Source organism: Odocoileus virginianus, chromosome 19, assembly GCF_023699985.2.
Source record: "Odocoileus virginianus isolate 20LAN1187 ecotype Illinois chromosome 19, Ovbor_1.2, whole genome shotgun sequence".
Classification (NCBI taxonomy): domain Eukaryota; kingdom Metazoa; phylum Chordata; class Mammalia; order Artiodactyla; family Cervidae; genus Odocoileus; species Odocoileus virginianus.
Window position 1 is genome coordinate 26,576,809 of NC_069692.1, and position 16,434 is coordinate 26,593,242.

Here is a 16,434-nt window from a genome sequence, read left to right on the forward strand (position 1 = left end):
TCCTATAAATACTGTTGAGGCAGCTGTAAGTACGTTTTATGATGATCAAAACCTTTAGAACAACAGCTAAAGGATATGTGAAACCTGATGTCTATCTGCCACTCTTAATTATAAACATTGATTGATGTTAAAGATATCCCATTCTTCATTAAATGCTGGATAATTTTGAGTTTTTACATTCAGTGTTTTTTGTGAGTCCTTTGTATGGCCAGTAGCCAATTTACTCCCTGTTGCCTTTTATTCAGGTAAAATTGGAAATTAATTCATTATATCAATTGTAGCAGCTCTAATTTGAAATCTTGAAAAATGCATTTCTAATGAAGAAATTTCAAATCAAGCAGACCTCTAAATCTTGGGTTTTTATTTTTTTCAGGTCTTTATACATATCCTTATGAACCATTAGCAGTCACTTTTGCTGACTTCTTAAGATTACGTCAGGTAAGAATTGTGTTTTTTAAAACCTCATTCCTTTCCTCATCTTGTTGTTTAGTCTCCAAGTCACATCTGACTTTTATTTGACTCCATGGACTGTAGCCCACCAGGCTCCTCTGTCCATGGGATTTCCCAGGCAAGAATACCAGACTGGGTTGCCATTTCCTTCTCCAGGGGATACTCCCTACTCAGGGATCGAACCCGCATTTCCTGTATCTCCTGCAATGGCAGGATTCTTTACTATTGAGCCACCAGGGAAGCCCTTCTCCCCATCTTACTCCATGTTTATTCATATTTTTTCATTAGGCATTACATTTATCCAATAGCAGTTTCAAAAATATTGTTTTTTAAAGACTCCAAAATACAAGATGACAATTCCAATGCATGTTTTTACCTTTTTTAAAAAAATCTTTTGTCCTGCTCTTTCTCCTTATTAAAAAAAAAACCAAATTCATATAAACATACAAAACCATTTAAAGGTAGGTAGTTTCCATTCCCACATTGCAGTAACTTCCATTTTTGCTAACAACTCATTTGGAATAGCTTGCTTTAAGTAGCAATGTTGATCCAGTTATGCAAATTAAGATACATAATTTACAATAATACTCAAGGTCACTTTGTAGTTTCCTGAGAGATTATGTTTTGAAAGTCAGTTTATATCAGTTAAGCACGCTGCTTGCTTTAGATACTATAGAATTGTTATTTCACAAAACCTTTGGTTCTGAACAATGTGAACAAGGAAGTGTTCATTTTTAATTATTTTATTTCCACTGATTTATTATTTAATTTCTCCTCCAATACCTGAGTTGTTACTGTTAATGACTGGCTATAGATATATCTTATAACACATTTCATCTTTGTAAAAATGTAACAAGGTCATTTTACATTTTTAAAGCACTAAGTAAAGTGGTTTAAAAATGCAAAGTGAGCTTAAATTCTACTCTTAATTCTTCCTAACTCTTCCACTGGGAAACCCTAGAAAACTGAATTAATGAAATGCAACTTATACTTTTTAAATTCTAATTATAACTGTCACATTAAATTGAAGGTGAGACTAAAACTGCTATATGTTAACTAAGTCAAGAGATGTACTATATCATACATGTTATTTAATGTGCGAATGTTAAAAGTCAAGTTCCCGGCAGAAATAGAAGTGCCTCCATTCCGTCTACAGGGAATGTATAAATTAACCATTCTGCCCCAAGCGGTCCGCTTCCCTTTCTCCCTCCGCCCTATTTTAAATGTAGATAGGGCGACTCAAGTCTTTTGAATTTGAAGGGCTGCTATCTTGGCCCCATTCTTTTCATCGTCCTCTTTTGAATGACACTGAGCACGTATGGATTCTTTTATAAAACACCCCCTGGATCCAGGGCTAGGTTCTCCCTGCTGCTTGCTAATTTTGCATAGCAATTAGTAATGACTTTTCAAAATCCGTTCGAGAATGTTCCACGTAGACCCTCAAAGGTCTTAGGATAACCTCTTGCCTACAGATTTCAAACCCAAAGGGGAAGAACTTGCATAATTGCTAAATTACCTCTGGAAGAGGATACGTAATACAAAACTATACGATACGTTAATTCAAACCCTCCCCGCGCCCGGGCAGCAAGGAGCCAGCATATGCCTTCTTTTAAAAATCTATTCTACCAATTCACTGACCGCGCAGGGCCGGGCCACATGGTCCTTCCTTGCAGCCAGTCAGCTGTGAGCAGCAGATGGGATCATTTGCATTTTTCTTTTTATACTTTCTTCGACCCGCAAATTAAAAGGATTTTTAAAAATTTACATTCTCATTGTTTGCCTTAAATATAAACGTGGCTTAACTGTTGGGTTGGGCTTCCCTGACCCTCACACACCACACCCCTTGAAGTCACTGAGATTTGAGAAAATACCCGAGGGGTAGGTTTCGTTATTTATCAACTTGGAATCTCCAGCCCGGGAGTCGGCAGTAGAAAGAATGAGCCTTTATTGAGTTGGTGACTCCTGTTTTTCTATTTTAAGCGCTCGGCGCAGCTATCGCCGTGGGTTCGTGGCATGTGGGTCTGTGAGCCCGCGCACTTATGAATCTCAGGCTCCGCTGCCTCAAACCTCAAAACTTCGGGTTACAAGTAGAAGGCAGATTTTAGCTCTTAGGCTTACAAGAGAGGGCGGCCACCCTACTGGGGGAGTGGCCAGAACCAGTGTTTCCCAGCGCCGGGGTCAGTCCCCCGCGGCCCGCCAGACTCCATGCAGGCTCCGCGGGGGCCACACGGGTCCCCGCGCCCCGAACTCTTTGTACCGATCAAGGGACACGAGGGAACACTCGCCCGAGGGGGACAGGGCCACGGCCGAGATCCCAAAAAATGCGGGAGAGACGCGGGCGTGGAGGGAGGCGCCCCGCACAGTCGCCGATCCGCGGAGGGCAAAAAAAAAAAAAAAAGTAGAAAAAGAGGCTTTTCAGGTCAAACTCCTCGGGTCTGAGTAACCACGTTTTAGAGAAATGAGTCGCGGGGGGGAGAACACACGATGTGCAGGGTACATTGTTAGCCGACGCTGGCCCGGCGCACCGTGGGTGCGCGGCCGCCGCCCCCCGCCCCGGGCAGCGGGCGCGGGCCCACGTGGAGCGGCGCGGCACCGGATGAGCGCGCTGGGCCGCCCGGGTCCCCGGAGTGCGCGCCCCAGCTCCCTGCCGCGGCCGTTCACGCCCGAGCGCCGCCGCCGGTCCCGCGTGTGCCCCGCTGAGGGGGAGGGGCGGGCTGGGGGTGGGGGCGGAGGGGTTGTGGTTCCACTGCAGCGGGGGCTCCTGTGTCCTTGTGCGGAAATGACACACGGAGTCCCGTCACGTCACGCGAGAGCGCAGCGCACGGACACACACAAAGAGAGGGGAAAATACACGGCGCCCGCCCGCTGCCCCCAGCAACTCCCCGGGCCGCCCCGGCCTGGCCCTCCGCGCGCGGCCCCCACTCCCCAGCCCCGCGCTCCCCCTACCCCCCACGTGGCGCCCCAACTCGGCGCGGGCCCGCTCTGCAAAGTACAGAACTCGTGTCCCAGGTAAGTGCGGGGCGGTTCAAGCCGGCCGCGCGGTGGCGGCGGCTCCGGAGCAGACGGACGGGCGAGTGGCTGCAACATCCATGCCGGGGTGGGGGGCGGGAGCAGGGGAGGGGACGCGTAGAGGGGCTGCCCGGAGAGCGCTCGCCGAGAGGGGCGCCCACCCCCGCGCAGGGCCGAGTCGCCGGAGCGGGCGCCGGGCGCCCACGGGCTCGCCGCGCCCATTGTGCCGCGCGCCCCTTTGTGCCCGCTCGGAACGCGGCGGCTCCATGGCGTTCCGGGGAGCACGCGCGCCGCGCGGGGGCGGGGGGGAACGCGCAGTGGAACAGTCCGCGCCGCCACCGCCCCACTCGCGCCGTGCGCTGGCCCCGCACCCCCGCCGGGCGCCGCGATGGAGCGGCCGGGGCTGCCGGAAGGCTCTGCGAAGCCAGCGGCGGACTCGGCGTCCGCGCTCCGCCGGGCTGCGGCTGGGAACGGGCTCGGCGTGCAGAAGGGGGGGTGTCAGAGCAGGAGTAGGGGGCGGGGACTGGAGGAAGATACTGAGCGGGGAGCGGGAGGCCCGAGAAGCCGCCGCTCGGAGGGACGCTGCCTCCGGAGTCAGCAAATGGAGCGAGGCAGGCCCGCGGCGGCGACGGCCGGCGGCCGGCAGCGGGCAGGGACGGGCCCCGCCGCCAGGGGGCGCAGCGCTCCCTCCCGGGCCGTCCACGGCGCGGTTCGCGGTTCCCGCTGCCCGGGAGCTGGAGGCGGGCCCGGCGCCTTGGGCGTGCGCCCGGCTGGCGCGAGGCCTTCCCGGCCGGCCGCGGAACCGGAGCCCTGGCGCCCGCCGCCCCTCGTGACCGCCCCCTCCCTCTTTCTTGTAAACGTGATTCCCACGCAGACTTGGTGCACGCCGCGCCCGTGAGTTGTGCTGCAGTGCCGGTCAGGGCCTTGCGTGCCGAAACATTTTTACCCAAGGTGTTTTTGCAGAGGTGAAGGAATTTGAGTGCTCAGGTGGCCTGGCTGGAAGAATTTTACACTCATGCCAACTGGGCGAGGATGTGCGGAAGAGGGCAGTGCGCTTCAGCGTCGGAAACGTTCAAGTTCACCTTCTTAACGTAACTTTTGTAACTTATTAACTGTTCCCCGTGCCACGGGGCAACACGTGGAGTGCCCGAAAGCTGGGGCTGTGGAAACTGAGGCAAGGAAGTGAATTCTCGGGCTGGGGCTGGCTCTTGTTGGCCCAGAAGGACAGAGACTGAGGAGGGGTTTTTTTTTTGTTATGCACCCAATCCCACCCACCTTGGTTTTTCTTTCCTCCCCCACCCCCCTTTTAAACCATCCATCCTTAGTTTCCAGTTTCATGTCCCTTCCCTCAGTGCTGAGGTTGCGTGAGATTTTATATCTTAACAGTTTTACATCCCCAGCCACTAACCCAGGATCTGACTACTTAGTAGGTGCTCAGTAAATTTTTGCTAAATGAATATGGAGAACCTCTTGGATTCCAGGAGAAAGGACCAGTGCATCCTGTTCCTATTAGTGGGCTGGCTGGCATGTGCATGGCCCTTGAAATAAATCCATGGAAAAACCAGAGCCTTTAAAATATCTATCGCATAATAACTCCACAACTGAACGTGGGTTTTGCCATAGAGGCCATCTCCTTGTTGAAGGGATTTAACAAAGTTTTATGTCCTTACCATCTCCCATCACGCACAAAGCACTAGGAACCTCCAAAAGCAAGACCACTTAGGACCCAGGAGACAAGCTGGTCAGCATCTCAATCGTCTGTTAAAGGTACCACTTAGACGCATTTACTTGACCCACTTGCAAACTTCTAAGTTCTTAAGTATTCCTTAAGTGAGCAAAAGAAGAGTAGAATGTCTGATAATTAGGAAGAAAAGAACTGGAATCTACCATAACAGTGGTTTGCTTAGGTGAAATTTTAATATCCTGCAGGAATGTCCCACCAGCCACTTGTCTGCAAAGCCCTGAAGCAACAAGAAGTAACATGCTTTTATGAACTGTATTGATTCCACAGTGAAAAAATAGAGGGATGTGGCTTGTAAATACCTCAAATTTTATACTGTAGAGATACATGAAGGCTGCTAGTCAACCAGCAAAAAAATTAAGTGTATGGGAGGTTGGAGTGTGATGTGTTTGTTTTTCCTGGCACTTAATTTTGATGACAAATTATGGTTCCTCCTCTATTATTCATTGTGCCTGTTATTGGCTAAAGCAAGTTTGGGGGAATTATTTGTAGAATCAACTTTTGGGATGGTGGAACTTTTCTATATCCTCTTGATGGTGGCTACAGGGATGTGTATATTTGTGTTACCTTTCATAGAACTGTATGCCCTCTCCTCCCCCCTCCCCGCAACCAGAGAGTAAATTTTACTGTATGGTAATTTTAAAAAATAAAATTTAAAGTCACACACACACACAAAGGAATATTTTATGTGCTTTGTGAGCATTACCTTGCTGTTTCTTTCCTTGGCAGATTGAACAGTGAGTGGCTCCCTTCTGATGTTCCAGTATCTCTTGCAGCATTATTATTTCAGTCCAGGCTCTGTGGTGGTTTCTGGAATGAGCTGCCACACATGATCCGCACATGCCTAGCTAAGGGCTCTCCACCCTGGCATCAGGCCTTCAATGTGTCAAACAGAAGTGGTGCAGTTTCACTTGGACTGGTGTTAATGCCTGGTATATTAGTCACTGAATGATCAGACATTTTACAAACTGTTGTTTTTCTCTTTTTTAATTATTTATTTTTTGGCTGCATCTTATGAGATCGTAGTTCCCTGACCAGGGACCAAACCTGCACCCCCTGCATTGGAAGCATGCAGTCTTAACCTCTGGGCCGCCAGGGAAGTCCCACACACTGTTGTTTTACAGCTGAGTTTTCTCAGCAGCTCACCTGGTAATACACTCTTCTTCCCTTTTTTTTTTTTTCATTTATTCAACTTATATATTTTTTGATTATTTATTTTAATTGGAGGCTAATTACTTTACAGTATTGTGGTTTTTGCCAGACATTGACATGAATCAGCCATGGGTGTACATGTGTTCCCCATCCTGAACCCCCCCCACCTCCCTCCCCATCCCACCCCTCAGGATCATCCCAGTGCACCAGCCCTGAGCGCCCTGTCTCATGCATCACACCTGGACTGGCGATCTGTTTCACATATGGTAATACACGGGTTTCAGTGCTATTCTCTCAAATCATCTGACCCCCGCCTTCTCCCACAGAGTCCAAAAATCTGTTCTTTATATCTGTGTCTCTTTTGCTGTCTCGCATATAGAGTCATCATTACCATCTTTCTAAATTCCATATATATGCATTAATATACTATATTGGTGTTTTTCTTTCTGACTCATTTCACTCTGTATAATAGGCTCCAGTTTTATCCACCTTATTAGAACTGATTAAAATACATTCTTTTTAATAGCTGAGTAATATTCCATTGTGTATATGTACCACAGCTGTCTTATCCATTCAGCTGCTGATGGACATCTAGGTTGCTTCCATGTCCTGGCTATTGTAAACAGTGCTTCGATGAACACTGGGGTACACGTGTCTCTTTCAGATCTGGTTTCCTCGGTGTGTATGCCCAGCAGTGGGATTGCTGGGTCGTATGGCAGTTCTGTTCCCCTCTTCCTCCATTTTTAATTCCACCTGAAACACATGTACAGCCATCACTCAATATTTGTGTGGAATTGGATACAGGGCCCCTTTCAGATTCCAAATCTCCAGATGCCCAAAGTCTCTTATAGCAAGTCCTCCATGTCCTCGGATTAGGAACCCACAGATTGGAAGGCTGACTGTTCTTAAAATCAGCCCTTACAAGGTTTTTGTTCTCTACTAACTGCCACCTCTCCTCTTGTCTCCTCTCATCTGATTTTCAGTTATCAGTGGCCAGGGAAACACCATTGCATTGGTATCTGTAAAGGCAGTGATTGCTCAGTTGATCTTTTCTTGTTTGCAAGGGGCTGTTGGTTTGAGCATGGAGCTAGTAAACTGAGGGAGGCAGGCTGGGAATGTGGGGGTTTAGTAATTAGCTCATGTGGTCACAAGACGACACATGTGTAAAAGTGGGAAGTATAGAGGAAACTCTGCTTATATCTCTAGGAAGGTTAGTCACCATTGTCCAATCCATCACGTGGGTGGCTGCTGGGATATGCTGGCCTTCCTTTTCTCCTTGACCCCAGCTTCTGGACGCCAAGGTTAAAGTTAAAAGCGGAGTCTGACACCTCCTACCACTGATGTTGAAGGAGGTAGCCAGTCCTTCGTGAGGCCAGGGACGGTTTAATAAGCAGGAGCCCTTAGCTGAGGAAGACGTCACATTTAGTCACATTCAGAACATGCAGCGTCTGAAGGGTGAGACGCCACATCCAGGCTGTGATGTTGTCCTTCGCTGTGCGCCAAAAGATGAGGCTGTGCTCCGACAGTAAGGAGGGAAGCGACAATTACAGCTTTAGAAAAACTCGGGGGGGAAATTGCCCTGGTTTTCTGAAGACTGGTATTTTTCAAACTGCATTTGCAGATGTGTCTAAAAATAAAGACAAATTACAAACATGTCCTGCAAGTCCCATGGGCAGGATGCCACTGCCTAAAGGGCCGGGTTCCGAGAGCACCGAGGCTCCCAGCCTTCCCTGCAGACCCGGAGACTGAGCCCAGCATGGGTGGGTGGCATGGGAACATTCTTCCTGTCCTTAGGGAGAGCATTTTGATTTTTCCCTTTCCAGTGTAACGTTTCTTTTTCCTTTTATTTGAAAGAAACATTACAAAACTTTTTAAAAGTTTTAAACCATTTTAATTTTTTAAAATATTAAAAATATTCACTATTAAGATGCACTTAACATATCTTTAAGGAAAAAAAAAGACTTTATACTAAGTAACACTTACTGAGTGCTGTGTGCCAGGCACTTTCCCCTTTGTAGTTTTCACAGAGCCTAGGAGGTAAGGTAGTGGGCGCTTTTACAGAAGAAAGCACCAAGGCTTGGATGGGTTAGCGTCTTGCCCAGCAGGAGAAGCTAAATGTAGGTGAAGCCAGGGTTAGATAGAACCCAGGTCTGCCTGCCCCTGAAGTTTAGTAGGGAGTTCATTTTCTTCCACATCAGCTATACTGATCATCTGTACTTGGTAATCCAAAGGCCCATTTGGCCTGTTGACTTGCCTCTGCATCTGAGCCCAGCCTACAGATGTGTGCTCAGTAAGGAAGGGAGAAAGCCAAGTGGGGTGGTTCAGCCCCCTTCAGTCCCAGCTCTTGCTGGAAAGCCAGCATGAGTCCACCCCACCTCTTTCCCGCGGCTTCTCTGCAGCACTCCAAGGGGGGCACAGCCTGCTGCCTCCCACTTCTCTGTCTGCGAAGTAAGAGGATTTTTGCCAGGATTGCACAGGTGAACGTGTAAAACTTAGACCTTGGAGCCAGTGCTACCTGAATGTTAGCTGCTATCTTCCTTTAAAAAAAAAATTTAATTGGAGGATAATTGCTTTACAATATCGTGTTAGTTTCTGCCATTCATCAGCGTGAATCAGACATAGGTATACATATGTCCCCTCCGTCTTGAACCTCCACCCCATCCCACCCTTGTCCTCCTTTTCTGTGTTTTATTTTTTAAAAATCAGTATGACCTACAGTGGGGAAGTTTCACAAAGTCAGACCACGTGGCTTTCCGTTAACAGCAGGTTAGGGCCTAGCAGGGCCTAGTCTCTCGTAGTGTCTGACTCTCTGTGACTCCGTGGTCTCTAGCCTGCCAGGCTCCTCTGTCCATGGACTAACCCAGGCAAGAATCCTGGAGTGGGTTTTCATGCCCTCCTCCAGGGGATCTTCCTGATCCAGGGATCAACTCAGGTCTCCCACATTGTAGGCAGATTCTTTACCCTCTGAGCCCCCGGGGAAGCCCAAGTATAAATTGTTTAAATCCTGGCATGTATTTTGTTGCTGACACCGTTGAAATGGTCTGGGCCTGTTCTCCCTGCTTCACCCTTGGTACGTGGCAGGGCTGCACAGCCACTGAGCCAAAGTCTCAGGCTCTTAGCACTCCCGTTCTGGGGCTCGGGTTCTCAAGGAGGCCCTCGGGGAGTGCGAATTTGCCTCACTTTGCTTCAGGAAACAGGAATGGAGGTCAGGAGGACTTGCTCCAGGGTGGCCTGAGGGTACACAGCTGGGCCAGGTCTTGGGGTCGAACCTCTTTGTGAGGCCAGTCCTAAGTCCTTTGGACATTTCCGAGGCGGTGGAGCAGAGTCCTGAGTCAGCCGGCCGGGATTTGCACGGCGAGGTTTCAGGAAGCCCAAGTACTTCCCATTTCTGGGCCTGGTGCTTGTCCTGTGTGACTCGGGCAGCCACAAGCCTCCGACGCCTCTGATTAGCCTGGGCTAGATTCTCTCAACTAAGGCACCTCAGGTGACTCCCAGCCCCTGGGGGCAGCCCTGGAGGACGTTTTCCTTTGGAAACCTGCAGGGTGCTTAGGGAAGGGCCCAAGAGCCCAGTGATCCTGTGCGGGCACAGGGCTTTGCCAGGGGACCTCCACGCCAGGGGCCCCCTGTTCGCTTTGCCGTGGCCTTGCATCCAGCTCCTAACAAAGACAGCCCACCACCCCACCTCTGGCAGGTCCTTGCCTGACTCCTTATTACACACTTTGAGCCGGTGACCTCAGCACACTCCTTCCTTTTTCTGTGGCCCAGCCACTCCTCATCTCCCCAGGCCTCTCTCCCCTCTGCATCCTGCTGCTTCACCCTGGAGCAGGCCCCTGATTTGCCCAGTTTAGTCTGGTTTTGAGGAGTCAGAAGGAGGGCTCCAGGTGTGGGTAAGGTCTCCCAAGGTACTCAGGCACAGACCTGAGAGAACTCCGGAGGGGCCAGCGGTCATCCAGAAAGCAGGAACCCAGCAAGCCTGGCTGGAGAATTGTTAAGGTGCTCCCCTGGACAACCACAGACTCTCTAAATGCCCTGACTTCAGTGCTCAGCTCGGGTCCCTGATCCGGAGTACTTGATCCAGGCTTGGGGTTTTTTTTCCCCCCATCCCATGAATGGATTTGGCTTATTTTGAAAAACACTCCCACATATCATGCAATGAACTGATGAAGCCTATAATATACCCACCAGGAAACGATATTTCCTTAGTGTTCAAAGCTGATCTTTTCACCTTCTTGTTCACACCTGGGCTTTTGAGCTGAGACTTTTTTCTGATCTCCCCCATGCTCCATACTGAGGAGTTTTTTACACTTTCAGAGTTAGTAATTCAGGGACAGTTAAAAAATGAAAGGTCTGCACTAGTTTGTCAGTTACTATATTGTTTCTTAGAGCATCAGTAATTTCAGCGCTTGAATAGATTTGATTTTATATTCTTAGCTTGTTGCTGTTATGGGTATAACTTAGAATATGACATGGCTAGGCAGTGAAGATTGCAAAACTTCTTACTTTTTTATTTAAAAAATGTCTCAGTTTCAAAGAACTGCATGCTCACTGTAGAATGTTTGGAAAGTAGAAACTAAAGAAAAAAATTTTCCATAATCCTAATTGGAGATAATTAACATTTTGGAATGTTTTCTTCTGTCTGCTTTATGGCATATTTTGATTATATTGTAGAGATATCCCCAGTGAACTTTGAAGTATGTTGTTATTGACTATGTGGCGCTGTGATGAACAATTGATTTTGAATCTTTACACATAATTTAATGCTCAGTTCTTCCTGTCAATAGAGATTTTGAAGTCATGTTGGGAAAAACAGCAGTTGACTTTCTAACTTTTGTCTGTTGGAAATAACAATAGTGATCAAAGGTGGTCTCAATCCAGGTCATATTGAGTTGTTGTCCCTTCCATTTTTTCTGCAGCTTTTTGTGGAATTAATGAGTAATTGGATCCCCTGGAGAAGGAAATGGCAACCCAGTCCAGTATTCTTGCCTGGAAAATCCCATGGACAGAGGAGCCTGGCAGGGCTACAGTCAGTCCACGGGGTCACAAGATTTGGGCACGACTGAGTGACTAAACCACCACCAGTAATGACTGAAGTTACGGGGGGCTTTATCTGCCCCAGGACCTCCTCAGCCTGACGCTAGAGTTCCTGCCTGTGCTTAACCTGAGATCAGCTCGAAGTTAAAGACCCCCAGCCCAGGTTCTTTGTCCTTCTGACCTTTCCTATCATAATTGTCAAGTTTGTGGGGCTTTCAGTGACAGAAAGATTGGCTGTGGGTCTTTAGGAGCTGAAAGTAACGAAGAAGATCAAGATATACCCATTTAAACATTGGCAGCATTATTTCCAGAGCAAATATTTTCTTCAAGCATGTACTTTAATGCTATCTCTTCCCCCAAAGAAGGGGGTGGGGGTGGAATCTTGTAAGTATATATCAATTTAAAATTATTTGTGTCCAGGTCACAAAATTGTAAGCACCAGTGGTCTTCTACATAGCTGTGGCATGCAGCCTGTTTATTAGATGGGAGTTACGGTTGTTATAGAAACTTTAATGTAACATCTTCTAATCTTGAGGTTCTGACTGCTCTTTCCTTCCTGTTACTGTAGCATCTGGTGTTTACCCACCCTCCCCTCCCAACAGGAGTTTCCAGAGTTCCGCCTTTATCCTCCCGGCCCTCCCATCTCTACCCTGTGTCGGCTTCGATCCCTGTAAATAAGCTGTACGGTCGGTCGATCCCCTCTGCAGAGGACAGTCACCCCACCAGCACCCGTCACACACTGGGGAGTGTAACCACCTCAAGCGCAGGGCTACTGGGGGTGACGCCCGACGTAGGAGCTTGAGCATGCTGCTAACTAACCTCTCTGAGCCTTGGGTTTCACACCTATTAAGCAAGATGATTGCTTTTTTAAAAGTAATTGTATTTATTTATTTTTGGCTGTGCTGGCTCTTCACTGCTGCATGGGCTTTTCTCTTGTTGCAGGAGGAAGGCTTTGGGCGAGTAGACTGGGCAGTTGCAGCTCCGGGTTTTATAGCCCAGGCTCAGAAGTGGCAGCGCACAGGCGCAGCCGCTCCCCAGCATGTGGGGTCTTCCCGGACCAGCGATCGAACCTGTGTCTCCTGCTTTCTTTACCACTGAGCCACCCAAGATGATTTTGGAGGCCCCATTTGCCTCTGAAACTCTGCCTCCGTTTCCTCACTTGTAAAATGAGCCTAAGAAGAGTGTCCGCCTCCTAGGATTGTTAGCTTATGCCCACTCAGTAGAGCTCTTAGCACAGCCTCTTCCAGGGTGTGGGCAGCCGTCTTTTGCACTGAGTGTTTGTGGAGTGGCAGAGCGGTGGGCAGTGTGGTGAGGAGTTGGGAGGGGATGGCACAGCGGGGCTTCCGCCTTCCGGGGGTGCCCGGCTGAGCTGGGGAGCCCCTCTGCTCACACCACACCCCCGGGACATCTCTGTTAGCACCTCAGTGCTGTCCTCTGTCAGGAGCTCACCCACCGGAAGCCCGTTAACAGGCCCCCTGACTGGTTTCCAGCCCTTCTCTGTCTTCTCCCAAAGAAACTACTCTCTCCAAATCCTCGTATCAAAATCTGCTTCTGGGGGAACTTAAACTAAAATGAAAAGTGATACAGAGATTTTCATGATACATTAAGCCAAAGAAGCAAGGAACAAGGATCTTAAACCTTTTAGTCTCAAGATCCCTTTTTACCTTTAAAAATTATTGAGGACCCCCAAAGAACTTTTGTTTATATGGGTTCCTATCAATATTTATGTGGTAGAAACTAAAAAAAAAAAAAAGTTTAAATATTTATTTACCAATTCATTGAAAAATAACCAAAATAAATCCATTACAAAAAAAAAAGTGAAAAGTGAAAGTGTTAGTCAGTCAGTCGTGTCCCACTCTTTGCCACCCTGTGGACTACAGCCCACCAATCGATGGAATTCTCCAGGCAAGAGTACTGCAATGGATTGCCATTCCCTTCTCCAGGGGATCATGAATTAATGTCGATCTTTTGCATAATAAAGTATCGTGTAGCACACCTGTGAAATGAAGGAGGCAATAGCACCCCAGTGCAATGAAAATAGTTTTGATTTCATGGACCTTGTGAAAGGGCCTTGGATGTACTGATAAGCAGGCTTTCCAAAAAGGAAAAAAAAAGCCCAGAACCCAAGGTTTGTACAAAATGTCAGTTTCCATGGTGTAAGTTCCCATCACAGACAATTGCAAGTTACCGGCTTGACTCCACTAGTGTTGGAGTTGGGGAGAGACACGCAGTCCATGTAGGCAGCTTACGTCCCATTTTGAGAACCTCTGGTACAGAGTGTCTATGGAAAAACCCAGGAAAACCAATGAGATGCCTCCAAGAGACTAATAACCCAATGACTGGAGGACAGGGGGCTTTTTAAACCAGTGTCCTTTTATACCTTTTGAATTTTTGGATGCCTGTGTATCTAGTCAAAAGAAGACTTTTAGGTATCTTCCCTTCATAAAGTGAACTTCAGTTATCTACAATTGGTAAGTCTTTTCTGCTTTTCCACTTTTTTGTGGGGTCGCGTAGAACTGGCCCTTTGGAAATACCAGTGACTGGTTCTCACTGCTCCGCCCGCCCCTTATCTTGCTCCGCCCTCACTTCCAGCTCCCAGCCAGGATAGGTAGGAGGCAGATTCAGCCATTTTTCCAGCATGAGGCCCAGAGGTAGGCCTCCCAGGGCTACTGCATTTATTTAGCCAATTTAAGCAACTTATCCTTTGTAATTTGGTATTTGAGTGTCTCAAGCATCCTGTTGTTTGTTAAACATTTGGGACTACACTATCCTCTCACCCTGTGAAGAAAGATAGAGACTATTGGATATTCTAACAAAATTGTGTGTACTCTATATATACTGCTATGAGTTGTGCAGTATTGAAAACCTTTCTTTACCAATGATGGTCTCCTCACCTGAGGCTTCCTAGGCTATTTGGTTAAACAAAAAACTAGCATTTTCACTAATTGGATTAACCACTGGAGATTGGGCTTCCCTGGGGGCTCAGACAGTAAAGCGTCTGCCTGCAATGCGGGAGACCCCGGTTCGATCCCTGGGTCAGGAGGATCCCCTGGAGAAAGAAATGGCAACCCACTCCAGTCCTCTTGCCTGGAAAATTCCAAGGATGGAGGAGCCTGATGGGCTACAGTCCATGGGATCACAAGGAGTCGGACATGACTGAGCGACTTCACTTCACTGGAGATTAGTCCTGTTTGAGAGTTACCCTCCTAGAGGTCATCCATGTCTTAGGGCCTGTGCGTTTTAACTAGAGGCAGCAGCAAGCCCCACTGGTCTCCACGACGCACGCCCCTTTCGCTCGATTGAATGTTCCCCTGGGCTTGGTCAGGAACATGGAACAGGCACCCCTAGGGGAGAAGCTGATTTTCAGGGACATGGGGATGCATGGTTAGACTGTCTCACATTTTCAGATTTGTGGTGAAGGGATAAGAGGATTTTGAGAAGGACAGAATGGTAAAACAAATGCTCCAAAGACCTGCAGGCAAAGGAGATTGTAATCCTAGCAGCCCTGTGGGGGATGCTTCAGTAGTTGGCAGCTCTTACAGAACCTATAGTTGTGTAAGCGAAAGGAATTTCTGCGGCATGCTTGGCATGCGGGTGTTTAGTGTCCGCCCAGGATGCACAGCCTTGTGACCTTCATCTGGCAGGTGACCAGGAAGTGGAGGGATGGGATGGTGTTGATGCGCTTTCTGTATGTCAGCTCGGGATGCCCGGAAGCGAACCACACATCCCATCCTTCTTGTAGATACTTCCGATTTGTGGAGTCTGTATAAGCACAGAGCACCCTCGTCTTCCTGGTAGTGACATGGAGGTGAAAGGAGATTTCCAGCTGCTAGTGGTCAGAGAGATCCAAGGCTGGAAACTGCTCTCGTGTTCATCAGAAGAACCTTAACAGAAGAATGCAAATTTATTATTCCCTCTCGCGGTGGCTGATCGGAGATATACACAGATTTGGTTTGAATCCTAATTCTACCACCTAATAGCTGCGTGACACTGATCAAGTACCTGCTTCCCCTTCCAGTAGTCAAATTCTTTATTTCTGTAATCAGAATGACATAAAAATAATTTTTCAGCTTCATTGAAGTTATGACTGACAGATAAAAATGGTAAATATTGAAGGTGTATGCCCTCGGTATTTTTTATTGGTAAAATTGGGATTGAAATCGCTCAGGGTGAAATGGAGGCCACATGAAGTGGCTGGGCAGCACCAGGCCCCAAGTTTGCAGGCCAGGGATGTGAGTGGGGACCCTTACCTCACTCCCCACCACACAAGCCAGAGGCACTTAGTTCTCCAGGCCTTGCACATGGGACATTGCCCAGCTTCTCAATGAGCATGGCTTCTTCACTGTCTGGGAGAGAAGGGGCCCACCACACTGCATCCTGGGTGACTTCTGTGCTGGTCTAGCATCTGTCGCTGGTCTATAAATGAACACGGAAATGTTTTCCAAAGCAGATGCACTCTGAGCGCCCGGAGTGCCCAGGAAGCCGCCACCCCTGCCTCCCACCTCACCCGTGAGGCTGTGCAGCCCCCTCCAGCTCTCCTCCCGCCCGCGGGTGGCTCAGGTGTGTACCCTCCTTCATCACCTTCTGCCTCGGGAACCAAGGGGAGCTTGGGAGTCAGGTGCTGAGTTGGTGGTGTCCCACGGTGGTGCTCACCGAGTCGCGCACTCGTGGGGACCCCCACGCACGCCGCTCCTCTGAAGTGGAGTGTCAGATATCCAGACCATCTCTGCTCGGTGCCTATGATTCTCTGCCGGGTTTTCTCATCAACTCCTGTTTTCTTTTCCTCTAGGAGTCACTTGTCCTTTTCATGCTTTTTGCTTAGCTGGAGAGGCTTTGAGAATTCTCACCACGCAGCACCCCCAGATAAACTTGTGCCACCTCCCCGTCCTCCCTCTCCTCTCCGGAATGTGACTGGTTTTGTACACGGTGCCCTGTCCAGCAGGGCTCTTTCTCCCTTGAGGAGACCGGTTCTGGGGCGGGGCGGTAGGGTCTCCAGGGGCAGGTGGCGGCCCAGTCTTGGTCAAGGCTGGGGCGGGGCAGCTCATTCTCGC

The 16,434-nt window shown here is 48.7% G+C and overlaps 1 protein-coding gene across 3 annotated transcripts in view; it reads left to right on the plus strand.

Annotated features, from left to right (window-relative positions):
* The first annotated feature begins 372 nt into the window (after window positions 1-372).
* The window catches only part of BEND3 (BEN domain containing 3), a 36,633-nt gene continuing 20,571 nt past the window's right edge, over window positions 373-16,434 (plus strand). Inside the window, exon 1 of one of the 3 annotated variants that reach the window (XM_070450021.1) lies at window positions 373-438. The gene's annotated coding sequence lies outside the window, so the exon portion shown is untranslated. Of the gene's footprint in view, window positions 439-3,146; window positions 3,460-12,716; window positions 15,944-16,434 lie in introns of those variants that run through there. The other 2 variants (XM_020892370.2, XM_070450020.1) reach the window with 2 other exon arrangements.